Source organism: Octopus bimaculoides, chromosome 6 (assembly GCF_046866305.1).
Source record: "Octopus bimaculoides isolate indiv1 chromosome 6, ASM4686630v1, whole genome shotgun sequence".
Classification (NCBI taxonomy): Eukaryota; Metazoa; Mollusca; class Cephalopoda; order Octopoda; family Octopodidae; genus Octopus; species Octopus bimaculoides.
The window spans coordinates 48,407,068-48,422,688 of NC_142933.1; the positions used below are offsets into that span (position 1 = coordinate 48,407,068).

The window sequence follows — 15,621 nt, forward strand, 5'->3', positions numbered from 1 at the left end:
AAAGCTTACGGGTTGCTATTCAAAAGCTTACGGGTTGATATCCTAAACCTAAACAATAAAATTCATAAAAGCACAATAAAATGCTATACCCCATATATAAATACAGTAAACCTACATAAAGGTTATTTTAATAGAAATCCCAGTGAAAACAATATTACATGGCTAATAATTCCATTTGCAAAACAAATTAAAACCAATTTAGTGAAACTGTTCTATAAAGTTATCTCCAAGCATTTTAAGGAAGAAAATAAATACCACAAGATAATAAATGCATGTAATCCAAAAGTGGGCTTCTGCATTCCAAAAAACATTGCACATGTTATATCTAGACTGAATAATAAAAAATTGAATGATTTCTATGATAATAGAGGTAAGAACAATCCAGGTAACCTGCTTGTTAACAATAATGATGTTGAGCATAACAAAAATATGGAAAACACAAGTGGAGGAAGTGTGACAACCCATAATGTCTCTCAAATGGATAAGAAAAATAAAAACTTGTAACCCAGTAAAGATGAGAAAAAAAAATACATAATGATAACAATAAAAGTAATAACATTAGTAATAAAATATGAGAATACTTATAGCATAAGCAATAAACACAAAATAATTATAAATACCAATATTAAGACAGATAAGAAACAGAGTACCCTAAAAAAAACCTATGGTTAGGAACCAAAACATTAAAAATAAACAAAATGGAAATAATCCTGTAGAAGGGGGAAATAGGCACAGTGTTATTAAAAAGGAAACTGAAAAGGAAAGTTGTGATTGTAAATTTAAAAACCACTGCCCATTAAAAGATTTTTGAAAACAAAAAAGTTTAATATATAGGTGTGAGGTAGAATCTGATGAATATAATTATTACTGTATAGGCTCCACTGAAAATTATATAAAGACAAGAATAGCTAACCATAAAAGCACCTTTAAAGACAAGAATAAAACAGATAGCACTAGCTTAAGCAGATTGATACAGGAGATAAAAGATAAAAACAAGGAATATAAGCGAAAGTGGGCAGTAATTAGCCAAGCAAAATCTTATACCATTGGGGACAAGAGGTATGACTTATGTGTTGAGGAAATTTTCCAGATAATAACTTCTAATAACTTCCAACATGCTAACATGCACATTCACACATAAATGCATGTTACTATTTTAGTCTGTTGATAAACACTCATTCTATTAGGATGTAAAAACAAATGTGTCAATTTTTGCCCTGAAGAAATAACTACCTTTGTTATTTCATAAGGCAATTTTAATTGTAATTCGAATGAAGATTGATACAGAAACGATTGTAGGCTTATATAATTGAAAAAATGTAAATAAATTGATTATGATCTGTTCAAACTCTCCATTTTCTTTATGATATATTACTATGACTATACCCTTATATATCAATGAAATACTGGAACTCCAAAATATGTATAATGCTAGTGCCTAATAAATAATAAACACTAATTCTACCATGGAAAAGCAGAATTCCAGAAATTTCATTGATATATACGATAAAACCAGAGAGCGCTTGAATGTTGACATTCCTTTAAAGAGGAATCCATCTCCTCACAAAATCTCGGTTATATCTAGAGAGAGAGAGAGAGAGAGAGATACATATATATATATATATATATATATTTGTTGTTGTACATGGGGATGGTCATATTGCCAGTTTAGCCAATAAAAACACACGCACTGTATATTTGGTGTTAATTTGCTTCAGCTTTATATTACATTAATCTTAATCTTATTTCGGCCAGAGTTCTTTCGTCACACTTCTGTGACCTCATCAGTGGTCCTTTTCTTCCTTCTTTCTTATGTGTGTCTCACCTTGCTAACTATCAGCCATTTTGTATTTTGTATTCCTATTGTATGTGTCTACGCATGCATGTCCTTCAATGTGTCTGTGTCTTTTGTAAGTGCATGTGTGTATGGGGAGTGTCTGTATCACCTATATTCTCTGTTAATACGTGTTCGTTTGTATTTGTTTTTATTTATTCATTTGTTCATGTGTGTGTGTGTGTTTTTTTTGTTTTTTTTGTGTTTAATTAAATTTTGTTAACGTATGTAGTATTTAATTCCATTTGTTTATCTATGTATTGTATTATACTTTGTTCATATTATTATTGGTTTATGGGTAACATGTTGTCACATGCTGTGGTTTGTGGTTTGTTAGTGGTGTGTATTAGTGTTCCATTCTAGTTTCCTATTCAGGCTAGGTTTCTCTTCTATTATGTGTGTAGCTTCAGTAATTTGTCTAAGTGCTGCATCACTGCTATGTGTAGATAAGATTTTAATTTCTATGTTATTGATTGAGCCTCTATGTTCTTGCTCAGCGTGCTGGTACAGAACTGATGAGTTCTTCCCTTCCTTAAGTTCCCTCCAATGTTCGTTTGCCCGCTCCCCTATGCTCCTTGCTGTTTCGCCTACATATGTCATTGTCTTATTTCTGCATCGTCCCTCTGTACATCTTATACTATAGACCACATTTCTGGTTTTGCAGTTCGTTTGTGGGCTAAATCTACATACAATACAGTTCCTATCAGTGCAGGGGGTTCTACTGAAAGGGTATGTTCTACTGATAAGGGATTTAATAGGGCTGCCTGGCCTTTCAACAACCTTAATTCTTAGCTTAAGTTTGTCTAGGGCCCTTCTAAAGCGGTACGCCAGTTCGCTTCTAGGGGTGGTGTCGACGAACATGACGCTCTGGTACTTGTGGCTATCGTACCATGAGCTTGTCTTCCCTATTTTCTTCTTAGTCTTTTCTATGGTGTTCCATGATTTGCTCCTATAGAGTGGGCAAATCCCATTCCTATTGTTGCGTTTGATTGTTTCAAACTTCTTCATAGCTCCTTTGTATACCCTGATCCTTTCTTTATGGTTGTAACCTGAGAACTGCATGCGATGGACGAAATGTTGTATATGTCTCTTTAATTCTGTAAGGTCGCACATGCAGGAGACATTTCGCATTACTCTGACGAGGTCTGCCATCAATATGTTGAATTTGGCATTGTCCGCAATAGCCGAGTTCCGGTGGATCAGGTATTTGGAGGCCATAGGTTTAGTATGGTGTGAATGGAGGATTCTGGTTTTATTGTTCTTAGTTTCTAGCCAGAGTTCAGTATCTAATACAGGTAATCTATGGTTAGGGTGTTTAGTAGGGTAGTCTATCGTAACTTTAATACTCTGGTAGATGGAGTTAGCTATTTGCTGGATGCTCTCCATAGTCTTAGTTTCTATTTCTATTTCAGGGGTACTCTCTTGTGGGGGTGTCTTTACCACTAAGTTGATATCATCGACATATCGAGAGTACACATTCACGAGTATGGAGTTCTGTGTCAGGCGTTCCTTAAGCCTTCTGTCCCACCATACCATGAAGAGATTGGCCACATCACCGGCGATACTAACACCGATGGCTGCCCCCTCGCCCTGGGCGTATAATTTGTTGTTAAATTTAAAGGTGTGGCCTTTATACTAGCTCCTAGTGCATGTGCGATCATTTTCTTTACCTGGTGGATATTAGTGGGGGTCCGTATGGCTCTGGTCCATCCACTCCATCTCTCTATAGGGGTCTTCCTAGCCATAGAGGTAATTGTGGGTGGTCTACCTCTTAGACGTCTACTAGGGCAGAAATCTCTAAGGTCGTATCTATCTAGATATACATCGTCATATGTCAATCTAAGTAGGAGGCCCAGTTCTTCTGTGTTGACTTTTTGGAACTCTACTTCGCTCTCGTTGATCATCTCCACGCACTTTTCCACAGCAAAATCCACGTCAATAGATGGGTATATTGATACCACATCCATGCTACCCACTATACACCCTGTCAGGTTGCAAGTGTTGTTGCAGTCGTTGATCCTGCTGAGGAGATCTTCCGTGTTGTCACAGACATCAGGTGACATCTGGATTATGGGGCGTATGATCATTGAGAGGAAGTAGGAAATCCTGTAGTTACTAGCGACATTCGCTCCACAGACTGGTCTTGTTGGTGGTCCCACTACAGGATTAGTTGTTATTTTGTGGTCCTTACGGACCATACAGCGTCGGGATATCATTGTTCCAGGCTTGGAAGTTGTTGGCTGTGCGCTTCTGGGGTCTAAGAACAATTGTCCACATCATCATGTGGGCATTGAGGACTTTTTCTCTTTCCTCATGCGCCTGTAAGGTTGTTACCTTCGTATTGGCGATGTGAGGTTGCATTGCCTGGATATAGTTCGGCAGGCTGTCTATTGACATTCTGCCAGACTTATCTGTGGGAAGGCATACCACTTTTCCATTTTTTGTGCACTGCATGAGCTTGTGTAGGCCACTTGCAGGTATATTCCCAAGTTGTTGGGCCTCTGTCTTATTCTGTCTCTGTCTCTTAGTGTATAAGATTAAGATTAATGTAATATAAAGCTGAAGCAAATTAACACCAAATATACAGTGCGTGTGTTTTTATTGGCTAAACTGGCAATATGACCATCCCCATGTACAACAACATCTGTTTCAACACACGATTTCACATCAAAAATCTTGCAAAACAAATATATATATATATATATATATATATATATATATATATATATATATATATATACATATATATCACTCATTCTCCTTTTTTCATGCACTTTTTGCTTGCTCTGTTTGACAAATATAACATTTTATCTCACACTTCTCTTATAAATTTGCTGAAATAATCTTCCGTTCAATTTTAATTTTCACTAGGAACAAAAAGGCTTTATAATTTTCCATTGTTGACATTACATAAGTCAAATCTCATTTTTTATCCTTTATTTTTTATCTTTTTCAGTCATTAGACTGTGGCCAAGGTAGGGTATCAACTTGAAGAACTTTAGTCAAATGAATTGACTCCATTGCTTATGTTTTTTAAGCCTGGTATTTATTTTGTTGGTCTGTTTTGTCCAAGCTGTAAGTTAGAGGGACATAAACACACAACACCATTTGTCAAGCAGTGATGGCAGACAAACACAGACACAGACACAAACACAAACACACACATATATGATAGGCTTCTTTCAGTTTCCATCTATCAAATACCACACAATGAGACTGAACCAGGAGCCAAGTGTCTATTCTCTGAAAAGTTATCTATTCAGCATGAGCACTTAAAAAATAATTTCTTATATAAATACAAAGCCTGATATTAATCTTCAACTCATTATACTTTTTACTGTTCACATGACCAAAGTAAACTTTAACCTATTTTCTTATTGATAAATATTTATGTAGGCTTTACCAATCGTAAAGCTTGTTTGAAAATATGATCCCCTTCAGAACACTGAAAACAGCTATGAGAATTGAAAAGAGGTCAAGCAAATTGCTACTTTTTATCTTTTACTTGTTTCAGTCATAAAACTGTGGGCATTGCCTTGAAGTTTAGTTGAACAAATCAACTCCAGTATTCAGTATTTTTTGTTTGTTTGTTTAAGTATGGTACTTATTCTATCAGTCTCTTTGCTAAGTTACAGGGATTTAAACAAATCAACACTGGTTGTCAGACAGTAGTGGAGACAAACACAAAGACAAAGACACATACACATACATACACACAAACACATACACACACACATATGTACACACAAACGCACACACATAAATACATCTATATCATCATCATCATTTAATATCCATCTTCTGCATGTGTGTGCGTGTGCGTGTGTGTGTGTGTATGTGTGTGTGTGTGTGTGTGTGTGTGTGTGTGTGTATACACACATACAAATACATATGACAGGCTTTCTTCAGTTTCCATCTCCCAAATTCATTTACAAGGGTTTGTTGTCCAAGGGATATAGTAGCAGACATTTATCTGAGGTGCCACATAGTGGGACCAGGGACAAAGATTTCATCATAAATGTTGATATTTTGTTTGTTAATGTTTGAGTGAAGTAGTACTGATGTTGATATACCATATATATATATATATATATATATATATATTATAACTGGTCACTCTGTGCTTTCAAAAACTTGTGAAATATAAAAATCTCTTGCCAGAAAAACAGTTGAGAGTTGATAACAAGAACAACATCTAGTTATAAAATTTTGTCTCAAAATAAATTTCCATAGGAGCCAGGTAAGTATACATAATAAGGCTTTAAATGAACAAAATGGCATGAAAAATATTTTACTTCATAACTTAAATCCATAACAATTATGAAGGTGGGTTGAAAAGTTTATAGGCTGACTGTAAAGACACTTGGCTGGGAACCAGTACCATGGTAACAATGACATCATATATGCTGTTGTTGACTTTGTTGACCAACAGGATGGAAGCTTCTTCACCAATGGGATTCAAGCACTGCACCCCAATGGAAGAAGTATGTGGACCACAAGAATGATTATGTTGAAAAATAAACCTCATTTGGTTACATTCCATGAGAGTGAATTTTTCAGTGAATCCTCATTAATAAACAAGAATTACATACAATACATAGCTTAAATTCATAAATATATATATATATATATATATATGTGTGTGTGTATGTATATATATATATATATATATATATATATATATATATATATATATATGTATGTATGTATGTATGTGTATATATATATATATTATTTTGTTTAAAAGAGTTCCAACACTGTCTGTTTTTTATGTTTTATTTATATTCCTGCAAAACCAATGTGGGATATAGAATATGGAATATACAATATATAATATAAAATAAAAATGGATGGTACTATGAAATAAAGTATTGAATGTCTTATTGAATATATGGAATATGTCTTATTGAATAGATGAAATATTGAGTGTTCAATATAAAGGATTAAATATAATCCTTTATATTGAACACTCAATATTTCATCTCTTCAATAAGACATATTCCATATATTCAATAAGACATTCAATACTTTATTTCATAGTACCATCCATTTTTATTTTATATTATATATTGTATATTATATTATATATTGTATATTCCATATTCTATATCCCACATTGGTTTTGCAGGAATATAAATAAAACATAAAAAACAGAGTGTTGGAACTCTTTTAAACAAAATAATATATTCCTCTATCATACAAAACCCCCTTTTTTTGTATTTATTTTTACTCGCATATATATATATATATATATATATATATATATATATATATATATATATATATAAGGTAAGCAGAGTTAGCAGTTATAGTAACTAACTAAGGGATAAAATATCCGTATTTACTATCAGCATCATTTACCTGTGTTATCTCTGGGCATGTGTTATCTCTCCTTCCCTTTCTATTATTTTTCTGTCCCTCTGCCCTTTCTTTCTCTCTCCCTGTCCCTCCCCTTCCTCTCATTCCTTACTCCCTCCACCCTCTCCATTCTTCCTCTCTCCTACCACATGGCCAGTGTCCAGTCAAGGCACATCATTTTTTTCAGCCTGCCGCTGACCAAACTATACATGTATATCTACTGTCCAGTTCTTCTTTGTGCTACCTTACTACTTTCTGCTTAGCTGAAAGGCTCTTTCTGTTAGTATTACATATGTATAATTGTTCTTTTTGCTATTGTATAGCCAAAGGGCATTTTCTTTGTAATTGTACCATTCCTTGTCTGTTATATCTTTGTCGTTATTTCTTGTAGTACATGCTATGTTATTTTGTTCTGTACTCGTATACAATTGTCAGCTTTTTCGTGAAGCTTAATGCTCCAGTACCTCCAGGATAACAGTACTCTTAGTTTTAAAGTGCACGAAACGACGAAGACATCTTAGAAACCAACTGATGAAAAAAATCCACCGTGAATGTTCCATGTATCACATATTTGTCTCCTTTTCCCATCCATTATTTTTTCTGTCTGTTATGTTTTTGCCCAGTTTTCATCTAGTTTTCCCTTCATTGTGTTCTTTTTGTTTCACCTTTGGAATATATGTATATATATGAATGTAAAACAAGCACATTGATAATACCGTAAAAGAGTTCAAGTTTAAAAGCACTACATCTGCATTAAGACTTTTTTCGAGATGCTGAAGAATTTTTGGTGTTAGAAAGAAAGATAATGTTGACAAAGAAACAAAACACTGACATATTTAAAAGTTTACTTCTGTTCTTATTGTTGTTTTGTTGTTAATGTTGTTGTTGTGAGGTGGGGGTTCAGCGTTGTCATTGTCATTCTGTGGCTGGCACTTGTTGTGGTGGAGGGGTTGTATTGGTGGTCATGGTGGTTGTGTTGGTGGTTGTGGCAGTGGTCGTGGTGGTGGTTGTGGTGGTAGTCATGGTGCTGATCGTGGTCATCATGATGGAAGTGGTGGTCATGGTGGTGGTTGTGGTGGTTGTCATCGAGATCATCATGGTAGGGGTGATGATAGTTTTGATGATCATGATGATGATGTTTTTCATCATCAATGTCCATAAAGATGTTCAGATTTTATTGCAAAATCTTGTTAGATACAAAAAAAGAACCATCAAGAAAAATAATTTCTTTCATTTAGACCAGAAAACTACAAAAATGAAAACTACTGGTTATATCTTGGCCATGATTGTCAGTTGCTTTACTTGTCAGTCTAGCAGCTGAATAATATTTTTAATTTTAACATTAGCACAAGGCCATTTATTTTAAAGGAGAATATAGTCAATTAAATCAGCCCCAGTACTTGACTGATATTTTATCAACCCCAATAGATGAAAGGCAAAGATAACCTTGGTTGTATTTGTAAAAGCCTGTATCAAAACACTGTAGAGCATTTTGTCCAATGTTCTAATAATTCTTCCAATCCAACTACCTTTAGTAATATTAATAACTGAGCTCATGGATGATTAGTTGCAGCTGTTTATACTGATGAGAATATACTTTGTAGCTATGATAAAGCAGCAATGAAACTGGTAGTGGTGGTGGTGGTGCTGGTGGTGGTGCAGCTGCAATTGCTGCTGCTGCTACTGCTGCTGTCTTTGCTGATGCTTCTGCTCTTGCTACTGCTGCTATTGCTGCTGCTGTCATGGTAACATTGCATAATGTGAAAAGGATGAAAATGATATATTACAAAAGTATTCCTATATTTGGGGTGTGCTTCATTATATAAATATGTTTGTTGATAAATAAGGTTTTGACATTGAACATTGAAACAGTTCAGAATGTTCTGTTGATATTTGAACAAAGTATTACAATGTGAATTTGTGGATAGAGATACTCTTCTTAAATATCGTTTTTGAAGCATGAAATCTATAGCTAAATTAAAATTTTGTTGTCATTAGATCTACATAAACCATTTTTGAGTTGAATAGAACACATTCTGGAGCAGTTCTACAGAGCTTATTCTGGTTTCTGCAGTGTTTAATCTTTTAACTGCAAAATTAAATTTCATAGTTATTCCAGTAGTGATGTTAAATATCTTACACAAAATAGAATTGATATTTTCTGCAAGTCAAAAAAAAAAAAACAGATTCAAACATGACATTCTTCAACAAAAGATAGATTTTAAAATAAAACTTTCTGCAATTAAAGCTAATGAAATTTTGAGTGGATATATTTGATTTCCACAGTAAAAAGGGTTAAGTAAACAAGAATACAAGACTCCTTGATAGGAGGCCAGTCTTTCACAGGCTAAGCATCACCCCACTCTCTGCTAACACACCTGGTACTCATTTTTAGCCAAGTAAAATGAAGCAATGTGAAATGAACTAATTTATTGAAGAACTCCAAGTGTCATATTTCAAAATATTTTTGAGTAAAAGCCACTTGGCTCCCCAAAAATAGCTCTTACTCTCCTTCCTTTCCTCTGCACTAGGCCCATTTAAAACAATATTAGTAATTTGCATTTGCAGTACATGATATAAGAAAACTACTAAAATTCAAAACAGACTACTAATATAAAATAAGGTTATTTTTTTTTTCCAAAGGTAACTAAATATATGTTCTCAAATATATATGTTCTCAAATATATGTTCTCAAATTATTTATGTTCTCAAATTTTAAGGAGACAGACGTACTTAGTACATGGGTATCAGCTTCTTAACAGATAAGAAGTTATTCAAAAATATCATATCTCCCATGTGTTTTCGATATTTCACTGTTTGTTTCTGCAAATAAAACTCTTGATATATTTTGATCTTAAGATTTAACTCAATATCATTTTATCATATGAATTCTTCTATTGCTTCAATATCCTCAATACAAATAGCAAGAAATATATTTATTACCCAGCATGAAACTGGCACCATATTAAGTCCTAAGACTTGTCATATAATTTTCCCCATGTATGCAAAACATACTTGAAGAGGATCCTCTGGCAGTTCCAGGGAATTGCAGCTCTAGTAAAGAAAGATAGGAAAAAGCATGATACAGAAGTTATGATAAGTGAAGAAAATATAGACAACTGATCTGACTTTGATGAAATCCATACCTTCCCTTGAAATTTGATTTCATCGAACTTTAAAATAATTCTACAAATGAGAAATATCATGCCAGATATATTTCTTGTGGTTTACCTGAGGAGAGCATTAAAATCCGCCTTTCAACTGTGAAAAGTGAATAAAAGTATCAAAGACAGTTTTCCCTTAGAAGCCACCTGATTTCAATGTGCTGCAACAAATATCCCAAATCTTCCTTCTCAATTGAAAGCTGTCAAAAATATTCAATAACTAAATACATGTAACAATTTTAAACTTAATTCTGAAATAACAAATAGACAAAAAACAACATACTCCCAGAAAAAGGAGTACAACCAGATACAGCAAAGCAACAGATCATTCAACAAAATTGCCCTGTCTAAATATAGTCACAGAAGTGACTCCTTACTAGAAACAAGTGGCTTGCATCCATGCCACCTACCACATACATGATGGGAGCTCCTAATCAGTGTTTAGCAGTGTGGAGCTACTAGCCAACCACTCCCACTCATGACAATACACCAGACATAACTTCCAAGGATTTCAGGGGAGTTAGGAAATCACATAATATGGGGGTCACATGATGACACATTTCTCCCACATTTTGACAGACTCAAATTTTCCACTTCTCATCACACAGGACTAACACCTGATGTCCTCATACACTAGACATCTGTTATTAGACTTTGCTACATTGGGCTACTCAGTGACAACCTGGGCTGGTTGAAGGTCTAACAATTCAGCCAGTCACTCTGGGTGTCATGTACTTGCAAGTATCATGTCTTGTATCTGGGATCTTCAAAATAAAAGGGAAAAAAGAAGGTAATAAATAAAATTAATGCTTTATCCTCATGTTCAATATATTGCAATAAACACTATTCTTAAAGTTGTAGGTTTTCCTCTTTGTAAAAATTTGAAAAATATGAATATAGGTGTAAGCATGGCTGTGTGGTAAGAAGCTCGCTCCCCAACCACCTGGTTCCTGGTTCAGTCCCACTGAGTGGAACTTTGGGCAAATGTCTTCTACTAGAGACTTGGGCCAGCCAAAGCCTTGTGAGTGGATTTGATAGATAGAAACTGAAAGAAGCCTATCGTATATATGTATGTGTGTGTGTGTTTATGTTTGTCCCCCATCACTGCTTGACAACCAGTGTTGGTTTGTTTATATCCCTGTAACTTAGTGGTTCAACAAAAGAACAAGTACCAGGCTAAAAAAAAAACCAACAAAGTGCTGGGGGTTGATTCATTTCAACTAAAAATTCTTCAAAGCGGTACCCAGCATGGTCACAGCCTAATGACAGAAACAAGTAAAAGACAAAAAATAAATGATATCAACTGCATGTACTTACAGCCAGCCACCTTCTTAGATGAAACTGGTTGCCTCTGATATACAAGAAACAGTGAATAAATATTCATTGATATTGTAAACAGCTACTCGGTTGAATAAAAATCCATTATATGCAATAGAAACAGTATTAAATTGAAATATCCATCTATGTCTTATTTTTAATGTAAATACAGTGCTGAAAGGCAATTGTATCTACATTAAATATGAAGGGTCTCTGAAGTAACATTACTCAACAAGGTGTGTAGCTTAGAGATCAGGAAATCTCTCCAGGTTTTGTCACTACTTCTCCACATTGAGACATCACAGTTCCAGTACTACAGACATGTGATTAGAATGTTGCAGGAAAAATCTCAAGACAGATTCTTCAAGTTAAGCCAACTAGCAGGAGACCTTGAGATAGACCACAAGTGAGATGGTTGGATAATATCCATAATCTCAGTTGGTCATAGAAAGTTTAATGATAGTTGCTTTTGATAGGCCCCTTCAGAGGAGATACCAAGGGACTCTACCCCCACAACCTTCCTAGGAATTGTGAAGGCACATGGCTTAGTGATTACAGTGTTGGACTCATGAATGTAAGATTGTGGTTTCGATTCCTGGACCAAGCAACGTGTTGTGGTCTCAAGTAAAACACTTCATTTCACATTGCTCCAATCCACTTCGCTGACAAAAATGAGTAACCCTGCAACAGATTGGCATCCTGCCCAGATGGGGAATATATATATGCTATGAAAACTGGGAAACCAGCCCTTGTGAGCCGGCATGGCTTGAGAAGGTAACTTTACCTTTCCAAAGAATTGTGGGAAACAAAAATGGATGGATAGATAAAAATATACTTGTATGAATGTTGAAATTCTGCTTTTTCAGGGTACCAGCAACCCAAGGGCCTGTCATAGCAACAGTTTTCATTGATCCATTGAGATTGTTGCAGATGATGTCCAGAACCTGCTGGATGAACTCACCTGTCCTAATGAAGTTTGACCATTGAGAATGTTTCTTCCTGTTAGTCACAGATGACATATCCCCACCATAGGTCTCAAGCTATTTCTGTCCCTGGACATGAAAGAACTGATTATATTAACCCTCTTGGGACACCCAGGCCAATTCATCAGCCCAAGGTATACAAGCTGAAAGGAGTTTGAGGCCGGTCCTTCAGCCTTATGGAACAAATATCGTGAATGGTTGGTTTTGAAGTGTGGTAGCTAATCAAGTATCATCTTTTAGGAGATGTATCTCAATAGAAAATATTTTGCTCTTTTTGGCTACACATACCAAAACACTGTGTGTCTCAAAAGGGTTAAAGAAGAGATTCCTGATTTATTGTGGCTGGTAGCTAAAGCCATGACTACAGCATGCCATTTAATTCTTATGTCAGACTGGAATCTGTCACATTGATGATGTCAGTACATCTGAAAGAGAAATATGAGTGTAATTCAAGAAATTTGGCCTTGTCTCACACACACATTGTATCATGCAGATTCTGCCTGAACAAAAAATCATAACAGTACTCAAGTCTGAGGAAATGCTGTTAACTTCCATTAACTCAAGTCCACTAACCCAAAAATTTCATAAAAACCAGTAAACATTTAAAAGTTTCCATTATTTTCAGATTTTTAATACAGATGTAGAGCCTTAGCATATTTAATATTGTATGCATCATTCTTTCAACCCCAATGTAATGCCACTTATTATTATAAATAACTTTTCAATTAAACTTCGAATTGTGAGTTCAAAATGATATTTTATGTATTCAATATTTAAGCAATTATTTTCTATTAATAGACCATATAAAGTTTTTTTAAATAAACAAGTAAGATATTGCACCATAGCACACAACACAGTGCTATATATAAAAAAAGAAGTGTCAGTAGAAAGAGGATTCACTTCACTCTGAAGAGCTATTACAGTTACGTGAATATCTGCTATTATAGCAATACCATTAGCGTTAATTGAAATAAAATAAATAAGTCCAGTTTCATTACTATAATATATTAAACATTTGCATACTCTTTCATATTCTAGTATTTGCGTAGCAATATTATATTTTTGATATTGTAAGATCAATTTGTTAATTAGCCACATTTTTAATGATAATTTCAAATATTTATATTGTTTAAGATTTTAGTTGATGGAATCTCAAAAATTTGAATATGTTGACATTGTCAAGGCTGAAACTGCCAGTGCCACTGGACCTCAGCAGGAACAGGCTCAGAAGCCCTGGCTCCACCTGGAGGACTACTTCTTGATCAAGTCAAGGGAAGGAGACAAGTTGATTTTCAACTGCAAGCTTTGCCTGCCCATCAAGGGGTACATGACAAGCCCCAACAACCTCAAGCAAGCACATCAAGAGGACCCACCCAGTCAAGTTCATGCAGTTTGAGGAGAACGTCAAGGCAGGAATTATCAAGTCTGTTTTCACCTCCCTCTGGCAAGAAAGCACACCAGCAAACCATTACCAAGTCCTTTGGCACTGCTGCTACTGGCAGTGGCATACCCCAGGCTGTTGTAGATCAAAGGATTGGGGACCTGTTCATGGCCAACATGTTGCCACTCCAAGTTGTAAAGTATGACAAGTTTGAGAGGCTAATCAAGATGCTGAACTCCAGCAAGAGCTCCATGTCAAGGAGGACATTGGGCAGGCAAATTGTTAATTTGCATACTGACTTGAAGTAGTACTTAAGCAAGAAATATTCAGAACACCTTGAAGAACTTCAGCTTCTAGACTCATATTATATTATGAATCCTTCAAAACACATATTGTATTATCTATTAACTATTAATATGATACTAAAATAATATTATAGATACTGAATTATAAAATTAATATTGACATTTGATTTCAATTTTTCAATTTTCTAATTCTCCATTATTTTATTTCCAGGTCATACCACCTGTGACCAAAGTGCTCAACAAGATCCAGGGGAAGGAACAAGCCTACTTTGGGACTCTGCTGCCAACAGTTGTTGCAATGATCTTTAGGGCTTGAAGTCCAAGGGCCTCATCTACTGCAGCCCCTTTGTCGACACACTTTTGGCAGGCATTGACAAAAGTTTTAGGACCCTTCTGGAGGATGAGAACTGCCAGCTAGCTGCTGCCTTCCACCCTAGGTTTCGCCTCATCTGGTTGGCTAAATATGACAACACCAAGGTCACCAAAGTGAAGAAAAGCTTGAAAGGTAAGGTCGAAGAGGTCATGAGGCAGCAGCCTGACAAAGTGAGCAACAACAGAGGAAGCAGTAACAATGAAAAGCAGGAGGATGACTTCCTCAGTGGTGTCACCCAGCCAAAAGAAAGCAGCAGGAGCCACAGGTCTCTCAAGGACAAAGCCCAGAATTTAGTCAAGACCTGGTTGGAGACCAACTCGAAGGAATTGCTGACAGATGCTGCCCTCTTGGGTGAGCAAGTGTTGGTGGACTTGTTCATCAAGTTCAACACAGCCATTCCCTCCAGTGCTGCAGTGGAGTGTTTGTTCTCTATGGGCAAGGACATCTTGAGGGCCAAAAGCTCATTATTGTCTGATGAAAACTTTGACATGCTAATTTTCATGAAGGGCAACATGCATCTCATGAACAAAATGGAGAATGAGAAGAAGAGGAAAAATTAAATTATGCATATAACGTGTTTTACATTTTTCATTATTATTTTTTTTACAGCCACTTTATCAATAAACGTTTTTAGTTTAATACCAATATTGTTTCATTTGAGTTTTTTTTTTTCTGGCTCTAAAAGCTTTTAAAAACCTTTTAAAAAAGGCCAAGCTATGAAATCAGCCTTTTTTATGTCTTTTAAAAGTTAAAACTATAAAATCAGTATTTTTTAACTCTAAAACACAAAAGCTATAGTTTGGGGTTCTAAAGCCCTTAAAAGGGCAAAAAAAAGGCTGATTTTATAGTTTTGGAACTATTTAAAGGTTTTTTCAGGTGGTTTTAGAGCAAAAACTTCTTTTTTTT

General features: G+C 35.2%; 1 long non-coding RNA gene across 3 annotated transcripts in view; it reads left to right on the forward strand.

Moving 5' to 3' along the window:
* Positions 1–15,360, forward strand: part of LOC128248149 (uncharacterized) — a 41,337-nt gene extending 25,977 nt beyond the window's left edge. For all 3 annotated transcript variants that reach the window (XR_016242253.1, XR_008264437.2, XR_016242254.1), the window contains exon 2: positions 14,554–15,360. This is a non-coding gene — a long non-coding RNA (uncharacterized LOC128248149). The remainder of the gene's footprint in view (positions 1–14,553) is intronic.
* Positions 15,361–15,621: the final 261 nt, after the last annotated feature.